This window comes from Nicotiana tabacum, unplaced genomic scaffold, assembly GCF_000715075.1.
Source record: "Nicotiana tabacum cultivar K326 unplaced genomic scaffold, ASM71507v2 Un00010, whole genome shotgun sequence".
Lineage (NCBI taxonomy): Eukaryota > Viridiplantae > Streptophyta > Magnoliopsida > Solanales > Solanaceae > Nicotiana > Nicotiana tabacum.
This window is the reverse complement of record NW_027438248.1, coordinates 916321-922131: the sequence shown is the minus strand read 5'-3', so window position 1 is coordinate 922131 and position 5811 is coordinate 916321.

Sequence of the window (5811 nt, the reverse complement as noted above, 5' to 3'; positions counted from 1 at the left end):
CCGTGGACTCCTATCGCCTAAAATTTTCCGGGCCATCAAATACGACCTAAGGAACCATAGTCACCGCCCAGCCATGATCGTTCCTCATTTATTGCCTTTTTCGGCCAAAAAACTAGAATTTCGCTCGATTACCATATTTTTGTGTGCTATTGCCCACGCCTTCCGAGTGGGCCGGGCCGCCGGACTCGGATCGCCTAAAAAGTTTTCGGGCCATCAATTAGGACCTACGGAACCATAGTCACTGCCTCACCATGATCGTTCCTTATTTTTTGCATTTTTTGGCCAAAAAACTAGAATTCCACGCGATTTCCATATTTTCGTGTTCTAACGCCCACGCCTTCCCAGGGGTCCCGGGAACCCCGAACTCCGATCGCCTAAAAATTTTCCGAGCCATCAAATACGACCTAAGGAACCATAGTAGCCACCCCGCCATGATCGTTCCTCATTTTTTATGTTTTTCGGCCAAACAACTAGAATTCCGCGCGATTCCCATATTTTTGTGTGTTATAGCCCACACCTTCCTAGTGGTCCCGGGACCTCCTGACCCCTATCGCCTAAAATTTTTCCGGACTATCAAATACAACCTAAGGAATAATAGTATCCGCCCCGCCATTATCGTTCCTCATTTTTTGCGTTTTTCGGCCAAACAACTAGAATTTTGCACGATTCCCATATTTTTGTGTGTTGTACCCCACGCCTTCCGAGTGGTCCCGGGACCTCCGGACCCCTATCGCCTAATATTTTTCCGGACTATCAAATAAGACCAAAGGAACCATAGTCACCGCCCTACCAAGATCTTTCCACATTTTTTGCATGTTATTGAAAAAGACCTAGAATTTCGCCCGATTCCCATATTTTCGTGTGCTATACCCACGCATTCCGAGTGGTCCCAAGAGCCGCGGACCCCGATCGCCTAAAATTTTTCCGGGCAATCAAATACGACCTAAGGAACCATAGTATCCGCCCCGCCATGATCGTTCCTTATTTTTTGCGTTTTTAGGCTAAACAGCTAGAATTCCGCGCGATTCCCATATTTTTGTGTGTTATAACCCACACCTTCCGAGTGGTCCCGGGACCTCCGGACCCCTATCTCCTAAAATTTTTCCGGACTATCAAATACGACCTAAGGAACTATAGTATCTGCCCCGCCATGATCGTTCCTCATTTTTTGCGTTTTTCGGCCAAACAACTAGAATTCTGCGCGATTCATATATTTTTGTGTGTTATAGCCCACGCCTTCCAAGTGGTCCCGGGACCTCCGGACCCCTATCGCCAAATATTTTTTCGGACTATCAAATAAGACCAAAGGAACCATAGTCACCGCCCTGCCAAGATCTTTCCACATTTTTTGCATGTTACTGAAAAAGACCTAGAATTTCGCCCGATTCCCATATTTTCGTGTGCTATACCAACGCATTCCGAGTGGTCCCAAGAGCCGCGGACCCCGATCGCCTAAAATTTGTCCGGGCAATCAAATACGACCTAAGGAACTATAGTATCCACCCCGCCATGATCGTTCCTTATTTTTTGCGTTTTTCGGCCAAACAACTAGAATTCCGCGCGCTTCCCATATTATTGTGTGTTATAGCCCACGCCTTCCGAGTGGTCCCGGGACCCCCTGACCCCGATCGCCTAAAATTTTTCCGGGCCATCAAATACGACCTAAGGAACCGTAGTAACCGCCCCGCCATCATCGTTTCTCATTTTCTGCATTTTTTGGCCAAAAAACTAGAATTACGCCCGATTCCCATATTTTCGGGTGCTATATACCCACGCCTTCCAAGTGGTCGGGGGAGCCGCGGACCCCGATCGCCTAAAATTTTCCGGGCCATCAAATACGACCTAAGGAACCATAGTCACCGCCCCGCCATGATCGTTCCTCATTTATTATGTTTTTCGGCCAAAAAACAAAAATTCCGCTCGATTACCATATTTTTGTGTGCTATTGCCCACGCCTTCCGAGTGGGCCGGGCCGTCGGACTCGGATCGCCTAAAAATTTTTCAGGCCATCAATTAGGACCTAAGGAGCCATAGTCACTGCCTCGCCATGATCGTTCCTCATTTTTGGCATTTTTTGGCTAAAAAACTAGAATTCCTCCCGATTCCCATATTTTTGTGTGCTATCGCCCACGCCTTCCGAGTGGGTCGGGGCGCCCGGAGCCGGATCGCCTAAAAATTTTCTGGACTATCAAATATGACCTAAGGAACCATAGTCACCGCCCCGCCATGATCATTCCTAGTCTTTTGCGTTTTTCAGCCAAACAACTGGAATTCCGCGCTATTTCCATATTTTCGTGTGCTTTAGCCCACGCCTTCCAAGGGGTCCCGGGAACCCCGAACCCCGATCACCTAAAAAATTTTCGGGCCATCAAATACGACCTAAGGAACAATAGTAACCACCCCACCATGATCGTTCCTTATGTTTTGCGTTTTTCGGCCAAACAACTAGAATTCCGCTCGATTCCCATATTTTTGTGTGTTATAGCCCACACCTTCCGAGTGGTCCCGGGACCTCCGGACCCCTATCACCTAAAATTTTTCCGGACTATCAAATACGACCTAAGGAACCATAGTCACCGCCCAGCCATGATCATTCCTCATTTGTTGCATTTTTCGGCCAAAAAACTAGAATTCCACCCGATTACAATATTTTTGTGTGCTATTGCCCACCCTTCCAAGTGGTTCCGGGACCCCCGGACCCCGATCGCCTAAAATTTTTCCGGACTATCAAATACGACCTAAGGAACCATAGTCACCGCCCCGCCATGATCGTTCCTAGTCTTTTGCGTTTTTCAGCCAAAAAACTAGAATTCCGCGCGATTTCCATATTTTTGTGTGCCTTAGCCCACGCCTTCCAAGGGGTACCGGGAACCCCGAACCCCGATCGCCTAAAAATTTTCCGGGCCATCAAATACGACCTAAGGAACAATTTTAACCACCCCGCCATGATCGTTCCTCTTTTTTTGCATTTTTCGGCCAAACAACTAGAATTCCGCGCGATTCCCATATTTTTGTGTGTTATAGCCCACGCCTTACGAGTGGTCCCGGGACCTCCGGACCCCTATCGCCTAATATTTTTCCGGACTATCAAATAAGACCAAAGGAACCATAGTCACCGCCCAGCCATGATCGTTCCTAGTTTTTTCCGTTTTTCGGCCAAAAAACTAGAATTCCGCGCGATTCCCATATTTTCCTGTCCTATAGCCCACGCCTTTCAAGTGAACCCGGGAACTCCGAACCCCTATCGCCTAAAATTTTTCCGGACTATCAAATACGACCTAAGGAACCATAGTCACCGCCCAGCCATGATCATTCCTCATTTGTTGCGTTTTTCGGCCAAAAAACTAGAATTCCGCCCGATTACAATATTTTTGTGTGTTATTGCCCACCCTTCCAAGTGGTTCCGGGACCCCCGGACCCCGATCGCCTAAAATTTTTCCGGGCCGTCAAATACGACCTAACGAACCATAGTAACCGCCCCGCCATCATCGTTTCTCATTTTTTGCATTTTTCGGCCAAAAAACTAGAATTACGCCTGATTCCCATTTTTTCGTGTGCTATACCCACGCCTTCCAAGTGGTCCGGGGAGCCGCGGACCCCGATCGCCTAAAATTTTTCCGGACTATCAAATACGTCCTAAGGTACCATAGTCACCGCCCCACCATGATCGTTCCAAATGCTTTGCATTTTTCGGCCAAAAAACTATAACTCCGCGCGATTTGAATATTTTAGTGTGCTATAGCTTACGCCTTCCGAGTGGTCCCGGGAGCCGTGGACCCCGATCGCCTAAAATTTTCCGGGCCATCAAATACGACCTAAGGAACCATAGTCACCGCCCCGCCATGATCGTTCCTCATTTATTGCGTTTTTCAGCCTAAAAACTAGAATTCCGCTCGATTACCATATTTTTGTGTGCTATTGCCCACGCCTTCCGAGTGGGCCGAACCGCCGGATTCGGATTGCCTAAAAAATTTTCGGGCCATCAATTAGGACCTAAGGAACCATAGTCACCACCTCGCCATGATCGTTCCTCATTTTTGGCCAAAAAATTAGAATTCCGCCCGATTCCCATATTTTTGTGTGCTATCGCCCACGCCTTCCGAGTGGGTCAGGCCCCCCGGAGCCGGATCGCCTAAACATTTTCTGGACTATCAAATACGACCTAAGGAACCATAGTCACTGCCCCGCCATAATCGTTCCTAGTCTTTTGCGTTTTTCAGCCAAAAAACTAGAATTCCGCGCGATTTCCATATTTTCTTGTGCTTTAGCCCACGCCTTCCAAGGGGTCCCGGGAATCCTGAACCCCGATCGCCTAAAAATTTTCCGGGCCATCAAATACGACTTAAGGAACCATAGCCCACGCCTTCCGAGTGGTCCCGGGACCTCCTAACCCCTATCGCCTAAAATGTTTCCAGACTATCAAATACGACCTAAGGAACCATAGTATCCGCCCCGCCATGATCGTTCCTCATTTTTTGCGTTTTTCGGCAAAACAACTAGAATTCCGCGCGATTCCCATATTTTTATGTGTTATAGCCCATACCTTCCGAGTGGTCCCGGGACCTCCGGACCCCTATCGCCTAATATTTTTCCGGACTATCAAATAAGACCAAAGGAACCATAGTCACCGCCGTGCCAAGATCTTTCCACATTTTTTGCATGTTACTGAAAAAGACCTAGAATTTCGCCCGATTCCCATATTTTCGTGTGCTATACCCACGCATTCCGAGTGGTCCCAAGAGCCGAAGACCCCGATCGCCTAAAATTTTTCCGGGCAATCAAATACGACCTAAGGAACCACAGTATCTGCCCCGCCATGATCGTTCCTTATTTTTTGCGTTTTTCGGCCAAACAACTAGAATTCCGTGCGATTCCCATATTTTTGTGTGTTATAGCCCACACCTTCCGAGTGGTCCCGGGACCTCCCGACCCCTATCGCCTAAAATTTTTCAGGACTATCAAATACGACCTAAGGAACCATAGTATCCGCCCCGCTATGATCATTCCTCATTTGTTGCATTTTTCGGCCAAAAAACTAGAATTCCGCCCGATTACAATATTTTTGTGTGCTATTGCCCACCCTTCCAAGTGGTTCCGGGACCCCCGGACCCCGATCGCCTAAAATTTTTCCGGGCCATCAAATACGACCTAAGGAACCATAGTCACCGCCCAGCCATGATCGTTCCTAGTTTTTTAGGTTTTTCGGCCAAAAAACAAGAATTCCGCACGATTCCCATATTTTCGTGTCCAATAACCCATGCCTTCGAAGTGAACCCGGGAACTCCAGACCCCTATCACCTAAAAGTTTTCCGGACTATCAAATAAGACCTAAGGAACCATAGTCACCGCCCAGCCATGATCATTCCTCATTTGTTGCATTTTTCGGCCAAAAAACTAGAATTCCGCCCGATTACAATATTTTTATGTGTTATTGCCCACCCTTCCAAGTGGTTCCGCGACCCCCGGACCCCGATCGCCTAAAATTTTTCCGGGCCGTCAAATACGACCTAAGGAACCATAGTCACCGCCCAGCCATGATCGTTCCTAGTTTTTTTCGTTTTTCGGCCAAAAAACTAGAATTCCGTGCGATTCCCATATTTTCTTGTCCTATAGCCCACACCTTCCGAGTGGTCCCGGGACCTCCGGACCCCTATCGCCTAAAATTCTTCCGGACTATCAAATACAACCTAAGGAACCATAGTCACCGCCCAGCCATGATCATTCCTCATTTGTTGCGTTTTTCGGCCAAAAAACTAGAATTCCGCCCGATTACAATATTTTTGTGTGCTATTGCCCACCCTTCCAAGTGGT